This window comes from Argiope bruennichi, chromosome 3 (genome assembly GCF_947563725.1).
Source record: "Argiope bruennichi chromosome 3, qqArgBrue1.1, whole genome shotgun sequence".
Taxonomy (NCBI): Eukaryota; Metazoa; Arthropoda; class Arachnida; order Araneae; family Araneidae; genus Argiope; species Argiope bruennichi.
In genome coordinates, this window is record NC_079153.1 from 107,200,420 (window position 1) to 107,218,209 (window position 17,790).

A 17,790-nucleotide genomic window follows, 5' to 3' on the forward strand; every position below is an offset into this window, starting at 1 on the left:
GAGGATATGTGACCTTCGAAGTGAAATTTAACATGCACTAGGGTATGCATATAAGATAGATTTTCAGTGGAATTCTAATCTAGAGGCCACCAATCTTAGCATCAGAACAGCGCAGCCCTTGCGATGCTAATGAAGAAAAAATTCTTTTATTCTCAACCTCAGTCAGATCACGAGACATGAATCAGCAAGTCTTACACACCTTTCAAACGTATATCAAAGGGTATTTGATTTATTAAGACAGATTTGACATGTAATTGTGGGAATTGGCCTGAATCGCATTATTTCTTTTGCTGCTATTGCTGATAAAGTGTGAGAGTGGTACATGTGCCTGCCATCGTGATGTGAAAGTTTCAATGGAAGAGGTGCTATCTCATATGTCCTCATCATTTGATCGCAATTAAAAATTACACATTCAGTTTCAAAAATAGTCTCCTTTTATAGCTTCAAAATGGGTCATAAATCCAACTAAGCTAAAAGTCTCAAATTTATTAGCCATCAGGTAACTACGGAACGAACATAAAGTATGTTTAACATAGAACATTCGAATATTTTATTTAAAATACATTCAATTATCAAAAAAAAAATTAGTGAGATCTAATAATTAGTTAAAAAATAACCAAGCTTAAAACTCTCATGCTTAAAAGTTTATTATTTAAAGCATAAAGACGAATGTCAGGGGGTATAGCTCAGTGGTAGAGCATTCGACTGCAGATCGAGAGGTCCCCGGTTCAAACCCGGGTGCCCCCTATAAAATAGTTTTTAGGGCTCGAAACATTTTTCAATCAAAAAAGACACTAACATCATTTTTCATCGTAAGTTTTAACTATTAATTCGGAAAAGGGAATTGTTGAAATTTTAAAAAATCAAACGATACGGATATGTAATAAAGACTAAGCTAATTTTAAAAATTATATAGTCTTTAAAAAGATAAAAAAAAAAAAGAATGGAATATTAACCTTGTCAATAACATCAAAAATTATAAGACTGTTATCAAATTTCTGAGAATTATATAAAAGGTTAAATAAAGAACACTTTCAACACACATGAGAACAAGATAACAAAGAACAGATGGAGTTGTCGAATGTAAAAAAATTAACCAGAATTTCATATATAGATATGTACACATCGATTCTATTCTTTCGTTACGGTTGAACAAATTGTTATTTCTCCGAGTTCGTAGAAAACTGAAATCTTGAATGGGAGAGCGAATACGGAAAACGTAGGCGTCTTTACACAAAAGATCTCCAACGTATTCTATTTTCGCAACAATAGCTTTGGGAATAAAGAATCCAAAAACTCGTGGTTTTTACATGTGGTTCATCCTCTTTTTAACAATGGATAATAGATATCATTAAGGAATTTTTTTTTCTGGTCTTGCGGTATTGAAAGTATGCTAAAGACATTTTAAAGGGTTGATAATGTAGAAATTGTCTCGAACAGTTGAAATAAAATTTTCCTTGTTCTTTCATTCATGATTTCAGCTTTCTACAAATTGAAAGAAATCACACTTCATTCAGACGTAACGAATATTATCAAATTACATCCTGCAATGCATAATAATGCATTCATTCCATTTCAAACGGGAAATATGAATGAACTATTTATTAAATATTAATCTACTTCCAGCAATTATAATATACATGATTAATTACAAGTCTTAGCATGGATGGATAACTTTGACGATTAATCGATGTTTGACAGAAAATTTAAATCAAGGTATGCTATTTCGGGCCAAAAAAAAAAAGAAAGAATGAAAGAAATATTTATAAGAAGCATACTAAAAAATAAATAAATAAATTAGAAATATAATATAAAAACCAGAAAAAGTGGTCTTCCCGAAACTTTCTCGGATGCGCTCTAATAAATACATTTGTGTATTATCAATTACATGCCATTGGCGAACAAGAGTTGAGAACGAGTTATTAGAACTCGGAGTTGAGTTCTCTGACGATTAATCGCTGAAAAGCGATTAATAACAAGTACCAGAATACCGAATACGTATTTTGGATGCCTTTTATTTGACCAACTGAAACTAAAATTTGACACAAAACTACAATTAAGTACCAAAATCAAATACCAAATTTCATATATTTGAGTCGAGGCATTTTTGACCTATCGCTTATAAAAGTATTGACCGACAAAATTTGGTTTCAGATTTAACAGTTATCTACACTTTGGATGTGAAATCTGTGTACCAAATTTCATTCATCTAGTTTTGTTTATTTTCCACTTAGATTCGAACAGCCGGAAAAACGGACTTCCTTAAAATGGATTTCTTTCAAAATTTGACAGAAATTTGCGAATTTAATGTAAAGGTTATATACAAAATTCCATCTGTCTAGTTCAAAGCGTTTTTGAAGTAATTGTGTTCACAGACAGAGGGGAGTAATTCCAAAACTGAGTTTTTCAAAGTCAGATTTGAAGCGTAGAAATCCGTTAAAATGTCAAATAACAAATTTTAGTCACTTAGCTTTCCTTATTTTGAAAATATCATATTGACTTAAAGGGCATCCGAACAAACCAACTTACTCAAAACGTGTTGCGTTCAAAATGTGATAGAAATTTGCAAATTTAGCGCAAAGTTTAAACCAAATTTCATCTGCCCAGCTCAAAGCGTTTTTGAGCTTTATCTTGTCCACAGACAGAATAAAATAACTCAAAAAACTGTGTTTTTCGGAGTCAGGGAGATTTGAAACGTAGAAATCTGTCAAACTCTCGAGTTCGAATTTTTTGACGATTACAATACTTTCTTTTTGTTATACTTCGTAAAAGAGAGAGAAAAAAACAAGGGGAAAGTAAATGCTTCATGTCAGGAAGTTCAAGATTCTTTTCTGACATTTTACATATTTTCCGTTGCTATACTTCATATTTGAATGATATCTTGTTTGCCGAGACTACATAAAAAAATTGGCCAAAGATGAATGGTGGCAATAACTGGCATTCGTTTACTTCCATTGATAAGAAAAAATATTGGTTATAATATAATAAGCCAATTTTCAAATATTTTTAAATCTGCCCGTAAATTATAATGTCTTGATCTAGACATCAAATAACGAAGCAGAATTTCCAGACAATTCTTTATTTTACAGTCCTATATATACAAAAGAACAACTTGTTCTAATCTTGGTTAAATAAATAGTTATTTACACCTGTAGTAGGAGACACAACAGTCGAAGTCGAAGGCTTTCTTGAAACTCAGTTCTCCATCAATACGGAGAAACAAAACCACAGGGAACTCGCAGGTTGTTAGTCAACAAGATCACTCCAGGGGTAGTTCTCCGGACTCCGAACTCGTGGGCGTAGTCCAACAGTCTGCCTGCAATTCGTTTCTTCTCTCTCCCTAAAAAAAATCTCAGCACTTTATTTCGGCGACAATCTCCACCTTTTAATTTACATTGGTCATTTAAGCTCTCTTTCGGCCAATTGGAGTTCAGCAATATGCTCCCTCAGCGGCGCCAGTGGGTTGTGGGAAGGTCCTTTGATGCACCTTTCATAACTGACTATTCTGGAACACGGAGTTATCATAGTCCTTTCACAATGAGAACCATCCAGATGTATGCACACCCCTTTCTCTTTGAAGAAACTATCAATACCTCTTGGACGAGGAATTCCACATGTGGTCTTTCACTGTAGTCGCTAATGAACAGATGCGATACTACCCAGGTGAAAAGATCCACCACCTGGCTATCTCGAGGAGTTTAATCATTAACAGCGACGACACAGCTGGCTGTAAATGTCGTATCAGTACTGGGAACGTGGAATGTTACAAAATATTTATAAAATTCAAACAACGCAACATCACTGTATAATAGATTTAAATTTGAACAGCACTGTATATTACTCCCATTTGCATTTGTATTACTCCCATTTGCATATGGCTTTTATTTCAATAGCTATGCAGGGAATCGAAGAATTTTTTTTCCCTCAAACATTTAAAATGTTAACATTTTATATCAAATTCAATCCTAAAGTTTAAATTCTTTTCCACTTTCTTCTTCTTTTTTTTCATTTTCATTTTTTCCTTTTTCGTTTACGAAGTATAGAGGAAGTATAATAATCGTCAAGAAATTCGAATTTGAGATTTTGGCGAATCTCCAAGTTTTAAATCTCCCCGAGTTCGAATATTCTTGGAAAATGTCCGTCTGTCTGTGTGTGACAAAGATAACTCAAAACCGCTTTGAGTTAGATGGATACTATTGGTATAGAGTCTTTACACCAAATTTATAGATTTCTTTCAAGTTTTGAATAAAATCTGTTTAGAGGAAGTCTGTTTGTCCGATTGTTCGATTATAGCACGATAACTATAAAACGAAGAGAACAAGACGGATAAAATTAGGTACACAGTTTCAACATCTATATTGCAGACACCTATCTAATTTTCAGCCACATCCAATTATGGGTAGACTATCTGTCGGTCTGTACTATCAGAAACATATAAACGCGATAATTCAAAACTGCAATGATTTAAATATTTTGTGACTACAATTGTAGTTTTGTATGAAATTGTGGTTTCAATGGATAGGAAAAAAATTCACCTAAAATATTTAACATATTCAAGGACTTAACCGCCAAGGGTCACACGCTAAACTGAGTAAAAATACTAAATTCAAGCCAAAAGTAAACTTATTGCGTAACTATTGTACGCCAATGCTAAGTAAGTCGTTCGCTGGAATAAAATCTTTATTTAGAGAGTAAGAGAGAAAGTTTTGGAAAGACCATTCCCTCTGGTTTTACTTATCATATTTTGAGCCATGTTATTCATATTATTGTGATTTATTATTAATAATTACGAATAAGTAGGAATTTAAAAAATTTTGAGACATGCTGTTAAATTTGTAGAGCCTTTAAAAACATTTATTGCGAGCCGCTAGTTTGATACCCAAGGTTTAAATTTTTATCCGTGAAACTGTTTCCTACCCGGAATCTACCGTTTACCTTGTCATAGGACTTATTCTTTATTTTGTCAGCTTTATTTCGCGTAAAAAAGTGTAGATCATAAATTATACAGAAAAGTGACATTATTCCTCCATCTTTGACAAGCAGGATATTCGATTCCGGTAAAATAATCTTACATCGCATTCAAAGTAACAAATTAAAAACAATCGAGGGAAAATATGTTTTAGGTCACGGAACTTCATACAAATAAACACAAGTCAGTTTCAATTCTACCCCCCCCCTCCCCCCAACAAATTTTTTTGGAATAGAATAGCTATCAGTTTCCAAAGGAAAATAATATTGATATCAAATCGAATTGTATCAAAAACTGCAATGGTAAATGAGAAAAAAAAAAAAAAAAAAGAAAGAAAAATGGTGTTGGGATTTATATGTGGTTAATAAATTAATTTCGAAATTAATTATCTTTAAAATATTTTCCTTAAAACACAAAACTAAAGACAAATTTATGAATTTTGAATAGTTAAATAAATCGCAGAAAATTGCCAATTCAAGCAACTCTGTCACGATGCAGCGTTATTTTATTTGTATATTTATCATTTTCTTTTTTCGCTTTAGCAGCAAATTGTCTTAAATTCATATCCATACAGCAAATTGAAAGTGATAATTACAAAGCAAACTTATTTTCACCTATAAACTTGTACGAAATTTTAGCACATTAAATAAAATCCCCCTTCCACCAAAAGAAAGGATTAAGTCTTTTATTGGGTTATTGAAATTAAATACTCAGCGAAATAGCATATAAAAAAAGCAAATAGAAAGGATAAATTATTAATATGAACACATTTACAATACCTCTTTGGATAGAATATTTGATATGAGAATGAAATTCACTACAATATGTTTTAGTATTTTATTTTTTTTAAACTCAGATTTGAAACAATGCATTTTATTGCAAATTGTATACGCTAACGTAGAAATCGGTAAAAATAAATAAATAAATAAACTATCGATTGGTGTCTTATTTATTGCTTTATGTATGCTTTATTTTATGAACGATGGCTATTATAGTCAATAAATAGACAACTACAATATACCAGTTCATTTAATTCACAACTCAGACTAATAAAGTTTAAAGAGATTAATTGCAATTTGATCAAATGATAATTTATAAATTAACATAAATTCGAAAACTAAAAAAAAGTTAAAAATTTGTTCTTTTGCGTGTTTTTTTCTTTTTTGTTGTTAATGATGCAATTGAAGAATAGAGAAAATTAGCACCAACTTATTGCAGATCTTTTCTGTTGAATACTGCAAGTAAACGAGGCGCGGGGAATCGGACAAAAATAAACACTGCATGAATAAATTAAAATAGCATTCCTGGTTTTAATCGTACGTGCAATTATATAAATAACTGGCATCTCCGTGAATCAAATGAAAGTTCAATGCCTCTTTGTTTGCAAAAGAAAAATCACTCCTTTTTTTGCTGTACATGTACTGATTTAATAATAATAAAAATAAAAAAAACGTTTCATCATGAAAGTGCACATATTGAAAAGTTTCGTAGCTGAAAAATCAATTCAGAAAATATACTTAAGGAAAAAAAAATAATTCAACGAAAAAAAAGCACATTTATAATAAATATCATTTATTCTTTAGCAAATTTGTTTTGATTTAAAAGAAAATTCCAGAAATGAATTAAGTTACAAGCACTGCATTTAAATATCGCAATGGCAATAAAAATAAATTTTCAAATTCATTTTCATATTCCTTTCAATATTTTAGAAACTTGAAGTTCCAATTACATAAAAAATTAAACAGTTGGTGGATGTATAAATTTATTAAACTCAAAAGTTTCAAAGGTAGTAAAAAAAAAACTCAATAATTGAAAATGATGGATATGTACATCAAAAATTCATAGAATGTTTTTGATGTATTATAAATAGTTATTATAATCTGAAAATATTTTAATGACAAATGCAGTAGAATAATGCTTCAGGTACATTGTTAGCATCAATAGGTTGGAAATAATAATTCCACAGAGATATTGAATTGAATCATCTTCGACACTAAAATGTTTCCAATATTAAAAGTCACAATTACATTTGACTGATCTGAATATACAGCATGTATGTTTTATAATCCTTCGAATTCAAGAAACATGAGTTTTGTAAATGAGAATGTACATAATTTATAATGTCATTTGAGAATTTAGTATCTTTTAGGTCAAAATTCATATGGTTCATATGAATGAAACCATATCTATATCATGCGAAACCATATATATATCATATGGTTTCAACAAGGAACAAAATCCGTTCAAAACATAAAGAAAATTAGTTGCTATAAAAGTAAAGAATAATCAAGAGTAGTTATAAGGATATATGATGTGCAAGACTGAAATTTTAAAATTAAAAAAAAATTACCATTGTAATGTTTTAAAAAAAACCTAGCAATAAAAAACGGCTTTAAGACAACAAATTACTAGTTGATTCTCTGAATGAATTATAAGAATGACTTTTCAAAAATTGAAAGCAAAAAAATATTTGGAGAGCCTGTCATATTAAAAAAAAAAAAAATTGTGTACTCTTTTATATGAGAATTCTCCAGCGGGAAAAATAAACTTAATTTTATAAAGCTCAATAAGAAAATATTAATAAATAGGTTTTAATAAATACAATTAAAAGAATTCTATTTATAAAAATAAATAAAATCATTAATGTATTAATTCTCAATAATCTATTAAATCAAATAAATCAATATATATAAAAATACTATTCAATTTCCTTTATTATTATTATTATAAAAGTTTTGTTGCCAATAAATTTTGGAAAAAATAAAACGTTATAAATGGAATTATATATATATATTGTACTTATCACAAAATATAAATGGTGCATCAAAAGCAATAAATTCTTCTTACCCTTTCAAATTAAATCTTTTTTTTAATACCATCCATCCATTTAAAGAAAAAATATTTACATCATGTATTTTTATTCACTCATAAATTAAAGGCAATTTCAAATTTAAAAAGAATAATATATATATTTTTTACATATTATATTACATCTTTTCGAAAATCATAATTTACTACTTGAATAATATATATATATGTTACATTATATTAAAAAGTTAACTTTCGGTAATAAAATTCATCAGTAAGTTTCCAATTTCAACCTACATGATTTTTTAATAGGAATGCGATTAGTACTAGCTGATTAAATTATGTAAAATATGTATATGTAATAAATATGTATTAACTTATTTCTTATTACACTATTTATTCAATAATCATTCAGCTATTACCAAATGTATTTTTCACACACACACCTAGATAAAAATTGTTTTTATAAAACAGAATTTTCCCAGCAATATAAATTAATTTAGCTATTAAAATTTTGTAAAATCAGCACCATTCTTACTATCAGAAATATTTACGATTTCAGGTTTTCATAAGTTATAGCCAAGTTTCATAAGTATATAATGGATTTTTTTTAACTATATTTAAGAGTTATATCTTAAAACTGGATAAATATTAACTAGGAAAAGATAATTTCTCCAATTTCAAAGATTAATAAAATATTTAAAGAAAACAACTCAACTGACAAATTACTCAAATTCATCATTTTCAGCAACTATCTAAATTAGAAAATTTAAGTCATGATTTAACTAAAAATGTCTCAAGTTATTAAATAAAAGAATCATAATTTTAAAAACATGTGTCTTAAATTAAAATGCGAATTATAAAAGAACAGAAAAAATGCATATGTATGATGAAAAAATTGTTTTATTCACATATAAATAAAGTTCTGACAAAACATATCTACAAAGTTTTTTTTACAAGAATAATACAAGTATAGCTGAAAAATGATCTGTTCAAATAAAATGCTATTTAAAACATACAATATTGTGCTTTTAAATGTTATCTGCATTATATATATATATATACAAATTATTAACCATAAATGCTTCCAAAATATTGAAAAGTTATTGTATATATTGCTATACAAATATGAATGCAGTATTGGTTATTAAAATTCCGTATCATTTTTAAGGTACTTCTGAAGATTTTTATAAACCTTGTAAAAATATTCTGTGGTGGAAGAGTTAAAAAATCTTTCAACATTCACGCAGTTTACTCATTTATATATTTATTAACAAATAGCGAAAATTTCAAAGATTTTTGCAAATAACTATTTACAACAATACAAATTGGTAGTTATTTTTAAAACTTTCTCAAAGTTTAAAATAATACCCTAAATCCAATATTATAAAAGTGCAAATTCAGACATTTTTCTTGGAAAAAAAAATTACTACAGAATTTTTAAACATTACAATCAGAAATATACTTTGAAAAAGCATAACTGCTTACGAAAATTATCTTTAAATTTATATTTAAACCTTAAAAGCCAAAAGTACCTCAGTTAATGTATTAATATGTTATTTACATATATACAAAATAACAAGTATTAAGAACTTGGAATGTTAAGGAAACAGAAAAGATTTCAAACAGGAAGTCCAACTATCAGAAAAGGTCTAATATATTACTTAGTACAAATTCATTATTTCTAAAACTTTGTGAGCCGGTTTGCTAATAACTATAAAAAGATAACTAGCATATATATATTTATTTATTTTATAGTAAGTTTTTAAAATATTTCTAGGGTTTAAAAGACTTTGAAATGACAAGGTATATCAACAAAATAGATTGCATAGAATATATTTTTATGTAATTAACAGTCGATTTAATTACGACTATCAAAATCTTGACTTCAATTTTAAAAACAAAATACAATGTGCTACAACAATAAAAGTATTGAAAGAAACATTAAAACTTAAAATTATAGTTTCGTCTAATATTAAAAACAGAAAAATCACTGAACTAAATGAGTTAAATTACCATCTTCCGTTCTGAAAGACTTCAAAAGACTGAAATGAAGTAATTAATGTCAAATCATTTGAAAGACGAAGGAAGTATAACAAACAGGAAGTTTGGAATGTTCGAATAGTTCTATAACAACGTAAATGGCACTGTTCCACATTGGTCAAGTAGTTGAGAAAGACTGCACATGTATTGAAGGAAGAATAATCGTTGTTAAGACCGCCAAGTAGAACATCTCCAATATGGGTTGAAACACTCCTGAGCTAGCATTCACAATTATGCAAAATGGTTTTATCACAGCTCTAGTTAGTGAGAAAAAAACAGAACGAGTCCGGCACGATAAAAATTTCGTACCACAATGTTTTTGCAAGTGAAATGAAAAGTCTTAACAAGGTATCTTAATAGGTAACATATATGGAATAAATAATGCAGTTCGATGAGGGAAGCAAACTGATTTCATTCTGCACTCTCATCTTCTTCACTTTCCACAAGTACTGGAAGTGGTAACCTGTGATCAGAAACTTTTTTTCGTCTCAGACTAGAATCTTTAGTTTCACTGAAGGCCTGCAGCCAATCTGCGATTTGTACTTCATTGGTTGTTTCGGTGCCTTTGAATGTTAAAGACATACCTTCGCAGGATTTAGGTGACACTCTGAATTCGAAATTTGGCAGCTGCTTCACTGTGCAGGATTTGAGATTCAAGCTGGCCAAAGGTCGGCATGCTGTCACAATAGCACGAACTGGATACAAAACGGCGAAATGTTCGCTGGAGGTTCGATAAACCCGGACAAACACACGCTGACTTTTGTTGTTGGTAGGAGCCGTAGTGGACTGTGAAGTTTTCCTTGAATAGCCACGATTTGGCGAGCATGATGATGAGAAATTTGTGCAACCGATCACTTCCAAAATTCCAGACATGACCTCTCCGGCCTCGGCTCTTGAATCTGCCGGACAGTCACTAAAACGTAGTAGGGGTGCTGAAGGCATTTTTTTTTAAACACTATTACTCTGAAGAGTAAGATAAAAGACAACACGCTATAAAGTTTGCTAGAACAAAGGAGCTTAAAGCGTTGTTGCTCACTGACAAGAGAACCAGAACTGAATTAAAGGATAGAGCTCCCGTTCTCTTTTATTGCTTCTGCAATCTCGTAGGTACGGAGTAGGTTTCCATGATGTGGCAATCTAGTTGGAGGGTTGCTAGTAAGTCAACGAAACTGCACATGCGCAGGTCTAAAATTTGGCGAGAATATTTGGCGCTACAAATTTGATGTCATTTCTTTCTTGCTAAAAGCAAACACAAGGAACACAAAACCGGAAAGGGCAAGAATTATCAAGAAATGCGAGAAATCTCCGTACTTCGAACGGAAATTGTTATACTAATTATCGCTATATTTTCGGAACTCTGGATTTTTAAATACAAAATTAAAGAAAAGATTTTTTATTTTAAAAAGAGTTATCATTGTAACACAATTTTATTACGTTCAATTTTGAAAATATTAATGTTTAAGAAAAGCAAGAAAAACTGTTTGACTTATTGATAATGTGTTTTTTAAGAAAGCAAGACACAGTATATGTATACACAGATCTTCTACCATCTCTCATGATCAGAATTCATTAAAAACACATTATTCTTAAATATTTCGATTTAATTAATGCTTAGTTCAAATTTTTTTGATTTCCAAGTTCAATAATTAAATTTTTTTACTGATATCAAAATTATGCATAAATTAATAACGCTTTTTTATTGTTCTTTTTAATGCTTCAACTACTGATGCCAGTTAAATAAATGTTTCTTTTCTTTTTTTATCCGCTTGTCGTTATACTTCTTTATAATTTCATCTCAAAAATCACTAAATATTATACTTGGAATTTTTTTAAAGAAATATTCATAATAAAATATTTTTACCGAAAGGAATATTAATTATAATTTGTTTTTAAAGTTTCAGATTCAAAAATTAATAAAGATTTTTGTTGGAGTGGAATGAATGAGTTATTGATTCCTTTTGAGTTAAAATAATAAAAGGGCTGCAACTTACATTTTATTTTCTTCCAATCATAATATGTTACTGTTTTATTCTTCCATTTCTTCATGCAGCTACAAGAATTATGACGATGTTTTTCCAAACAATGATTATAAAAACTTTATTGCTAGTTGTTTTCTAACCTTGGAAACTATACATCTATTTACTGAACAAATCGTCGCCACTTGCTTTAATTGTTAATGTCTTACGATTCTCGATTTCTAAAGCATTTATTGATGGATTTTTCAGAAATTATAAACAAGATTAATATTTGACAGCTGCAAAACAATGTCACGGGCATCATTTCCTGATATGTTCGCATTTAAATCGCTAGAATGTTTTCCATTCTTCTAATGAGATTCATGTCAATGTTTGTGAGCCTTCAGAATCGTCTGCTATTGAAGACTTTTCCTTATAGAACTAAGTTTTCTTTCAAGGTTGAAATGCGTAGGTTATGAATAGGAGAAAAAGATAAAATTAATGAAGAAATGTGCAATTATCTGATGAGGCTGCATATAAATTAGTTCATTAGATTAAACTTTTTATCTCTCTTTAAAATACATAAAAAATACTCACCATTTATTTAACATTTTAAAAGTAAAGTCTTTCTGTTATTTTATAGTCTTCAAAACATATTTCATGCAAAAATTGAAATTTTTTTATTATTATTGTTAAAAAAAAATCATTTCTTGTTCGGTGATTTGATTGTTTTATCGTAAAACAGAGCGAATAAAAATTATTTTAGGTTTTAAGTATAATACTGGAAAGTATTTAAAAAAAATCTAGTCATTATTCTGTGATGGAATTTACCTCTATTTTAATTTAATGTCATTTTTATTTCTTTTATTCCATTTTATGGTTTCTAATACAATGCGATAGTGTATTAAAGTTTTATTTTCATAATTCGTCATCCCTAAAGTCCAATAAAACCCTTATTTTTTTAAAATCTACCTCAAAAATTTTATTTCAACTATAAATGAAATATTTATTTTAATATAATTTCACAACTAAATATAAGACTCTTCGGGAAATTGGACTATTGTCATTCTATTGTTTTTTGTTAAAAGATTTGCTATACAAAATTATATATATATGTAGAGAGGGGGGGGAGGGAGAGAGAGAGAGAGAACCCAGTGCTGATCATTTATATATAATTCTCCTTCCTACATTTGTTAAAATTAATTTTGAATAAATTTATATCTAATTAATCAAATATTTAAATTGCTACATTACTTGATCTAGGAAAGCTGTAAAGTAGAGAAATGCACGTTAAATATTTAAAGTTTCTAACTAAGCAATTTGAATTAAAAATATATGGTAAGTTTTCATTTTTTTTTATTTCTTTATTTATTTTTACAGATTTAGGCCAATTTCTGTTTAAAATGAAGAATTCTTAATTGCTTTTTAAAGTAATAAATGGCTTACTTACATTTATTCAATTATCTGATAATTTATTTTCAGAACATTTAACTGCAAATAAAATATTATTCATATTAAATATTTAGAGTTTCTAACCAAGCAATTTTAATTAAAAAATTTTTAGTAAGTTTTCATTATTTTTTTCTTTATTATTTATTCTTATTTCGACAGATTTAGGTATTTTTTTATTTAAAAATAAAGAATTCTTAATTGTTTTTTTTAAGTAATAAATGCCTTTTTTATATTCCTTCAATTATCTAATAATTGATTTTCAGAACATTTAACTATAAGGAAAAAAATTATTCGTAGGTAGCATTTTGCTTAAACAACATCTATCTTTAGGAACTTTTTCTATTTATTTTTCCTCTCTTAGATCAATATGTATTCAGCATAATGCTTTTTTGCCACGATTAAAGAGCACAGATGGTAGACATATATAGTCGTACAATCGATAAATGTCATTTCAAGAAAATGGGTACAATGAATTTGTCTTACTGTTATCAAAAATACTGTCGTTTGACATTTAACACAGACCAATTGAAAACGTTCTTCAGTATTATCTTTTGCAGACTGCGAACAAAATTTTTAACTTTAAGAAATATTTTAATCTTCTGCCAAAACAAATACTTTTGGAATTAATTATTAAAACAAAGTTATGGGTTTTCTTAAATGATTTATAACTTCTGTAAATATATAAGCAATAATCTAATCGTATCATTGGAGGTAAATTTAAAGTTTAAAATTAATCCCTAAAATTAAAGATTAGTTTTTCATCTTTACCTCAATAATGACAACCAGATATTAATTAGCAAATTAGTTGACTTTCCTATGTAATTAATGACATTATAAATTAGTTCTTATAGATAGAGAGTCTATAAGAACTAGCTATACAGCATAGAAAAGAGCATATAAGAAATATTTTTTAAACAATCAATATTTGTTAACTGATACATTCTTTTAAATAAAGTACAATTCTGTAAATTCTGGAGCAGATAATTTAATCATCTTTTTTTAAATAGATAACTTGTAATAAACATGAAATTTAATATCAACTAAATTATTAGTACTTTCTTAAAAGTGAAACCTGATAAAAAATTTAATGTTAAATTTCAGGTAATAATAAGCCTATTTATAATGAATTGAAAATACTTCTATTCGACTCAGTCCGTTTCAAAGGCGAATTGAATTCAATACAGTAAACATGTCAGGTAATTAATTATCCTGGACATATCAGTTAACTAAATTTACTAAATCGTAAATGCTGATAAGCTATCAGTTAATGTTTTCTCTAATTATGAACATGAACTTTTAAGATTATTATTCAATATGTTTAACTTTAGAGCACCATTATTTTAAAATACTTAAACTGTGTTTAATGCTTGTAAAGACGATATTTCTCAATCAATTGTTCATTCAATTTCTAATGGACTAGACTTTTGAAACTTTGTGTATGCTCGCTTAAAATACAGTATTTTAAAGAATTCAGAATTTAATTTCAATTAATCGATTATTTTAAACAAAATTTAATTTCAAACACTAAAGGGGACTCAATCGTAAATAATATATTTATAATAATTTCATGAGTCCTTTGTATTTAATAAAGATTTACAAAATGAAGATTAAATAAATAGAAATTAATTAAAATAAAAAAATACTGTATTTTATTATAATGAAAGTGTATTTTTAAGACTGTTAATTTCGTTATTTCGCTTTAAAATTAAATTTAATAACAAAGAGTGATTATTATTAATATTAGAAAGAGACAATTTTGCAGATATAAGTTAGACCCCAGAATACAATAGTTATTATTAACATATTAGTCATTATTTACTAAGTTATTAATCCTGATAAAATACCACGTAATATCTTCTGCTAATAGTAAACAATGACTTTCAAACAAAGATTGTAAAAATTGTTTATGTGATAAAATAGTTAATATTGTTAAATAATAATTGTTAATAGTTAAAATTGTTTTGTTAAAATAGTCAGTGATTGTTGATAAATCATGGTTATTTCTAATAAATAAAATAAGAAATGTTCCAGTCTAACTGCTTGTTGGTATTGTTTATAAGAAACCAGTGAATCTAAAAATATCAAATTTGCCCTTTACTGTACAACACATTATATATTTATGATGGAATGTAAAATCGGATCGAATCACTGTACCAATGGATGTATCACAACGATAGTGAACGTGCTGATGGAACGTGATCAGTGTTATTTCAAATTTAATTTTATACATTGCTTAACGTGAAATTTGTAAATTATTAATTACAAATGAACATATTTCAATTTTTTATTAATTTTATGTTTGTTAATCAATATTTGATGTTTGTTTTACATCTGTATTGTATTTCCCTTCTAACCAATTGTTTCCTCAATTTTCTTACTTTTTTCTTGGTGACTCACTGGAAAATCCTGTTTAATTTCCAAATATATTATGTGGAACAGAAAAACAAAAGTACAAATAAAAACAGTTTCGTTAGCAATAAGAATTCGTACATGATGATCCATTCCGAAAGTTGCATGATCTTTACAAAATTGTCAAATTGTGCTTAAACACAGGGCAGAGCATTGCACCACGTTCATAATTAAATAGAAAAATAAAAAAAAATGATATAACTTCAAAAGCAATTAATGTTTGCAACATATCTTAAGAGATGTAATCACAAAAAAAAAAAAAAAAAAAAAAAAAAAAAAAACGAACAAAGAAGAAATTTGTAACAAATGAAAGAAGAACATGCAATAAAGCGGAACATTATTCGCAATAATAAAATATTTTTATTTTATTAATCTGAGCATTGTAAAATATTTATATTTTATTTTTGAAACATTGTAATTCACATATTATAGATGTAAATTGCAAATTAATTCTTTGCTTCCATTTTTTTAATTCTTTATTTTGCTATACCATACTTTTTAAAATAAAAGTCTTCACTAAAAATGGAAATATATATGTTTACGCAGATATATATGTTTTATTTTAAATAAAAGTCTTTAATCTCCAGTTCTTCAATATTATTTAATAATAATTGTTTTTACAAAAAAAAAAAAAAAAAAAAAATTGGCTTAAAGCTTCCCCGTAACGATTGCTAAATAATTTGTTTTAAATTTACTTTTTTTCCTTATCATTAATTCGCACTTGTTTTTTTAAATTTAATTTCTATTTTCCAGGTCACTTAAAATTGTTTGACAGAAATTAGGTTGTAATTTTTTTCTTCTCATGAAAAAATAATTATAGAAGTAATATGCATAGTAAAAAAAAAAGTATGAGAAGTCTTTTGCTTGCAAATTAAAGCATTTTATCAATATAGGATTTGATGTTGCACTTCTGTCTCTTTTGTGCCTTGAACTTTTTTTTATTGACACTTGAAGATACAAATTATATATTCTCAAAAGAAATGCAGACAATAAGTCTGAACCTTTGTTTAATATTCCTTGTTATAATGAATTGTTATAATGAAATCTGCTTACAACTGATAAAAATTTACGGAAATCATTAAACACAGAGCATGAATTTAATTTGGGAATCAATTAGCAAAATATTTTGCAGGAGGAAATTGGATATGGCGTGATTAGATTAGATGAAATTAAATTGATCATGGTTATGGTTAGACTGGATGAAAATAAATCGATCATGGTTATGGTTAGATTAGATGAAATTAAATCTGTTATGTTTAATAGAATTTAAATCAGTCATATGACTAACAGGATATGAATTGACTCCATTACGCAATTCAAAACATGAGATTCGTTATAAATTCTGTAGTATCAAAAGAAAATTGTTTAAAAAAATAACAAAGTCGTTTCAGCTGCTCAAATATAATATAAACATATAATAAATATAATATATACAAAATATATACATATACATACATATAAATAGCTAGTTAAATGAAAAATAATATCAACACAAAACTCGTTGATATCGAAATTCTATTTTTATCTTTATTATATACATATATACAAAAAATTAACGATAATAAAATAATAAAGATTCTTTTGCTACACAAAGGAGTTTTCATGGATACATTGCCTTCGCGATGAATTCTTTTCAATTATCATTCCATGTAACAAAATAATCCTTTTTTTTTTCAATTGAAAACAATTCCAAGATTAATTCCGAATTGAAAATAATTTCAAGAGAGGTTGCATATATTAATATAAAAAATAATAAAGAATGATAAATATCAAAAGAAAGAATAGTTTTCATTGTCATTTAGAACAGTCGTTACACTAAACTTATCGCCATTTACTTATCAAATAAAAAGAAAGAATACCTTTTTACGATTTATTATGTCTAGGAATTTAGTGGAAAGTCGCATTGTCCTTTTGATGAATCAAAGCAAGTGTGAAGGAGGCATTATCTGTTTATTTCTTGTTTGTATGGCAACGGATATTTTTTTTTATTGTTAAGATTTATCTCTAAAAAGGAACCTTTTTTTCGTTCCGATTCTTTATTGAATTGAAAAGATTCAGTTTTATCCAGTTTCATGGTAAATAAATATCGAGTTTTTTAAGATTTCTAGTGCATGCTGCTCATGACAGATTAAAAAAGAAAAAAAAAATCATAAA

At 27.6% G+C, this 17,790-nt stretch overlaps 1 non-coding gene across 1 annotated transcript; it reads left to right on the forward strand.

Annotated features, from left to right (window-relative positions):
- Positions 1 to 675: 675 nt before the first annotated feature.
- On the forward strand, positions 676 to 747 carry Trnac-gca (transfer RNA cysteine (anticodon GCA)). Its single transcript has one exon. It is a non-coding gene; the product is annotated as a tRNA-Cys (tRNA).
- The last annotated feature ends 17,043 nt before the right edge of the window (positions 748 to 17,790 follow it).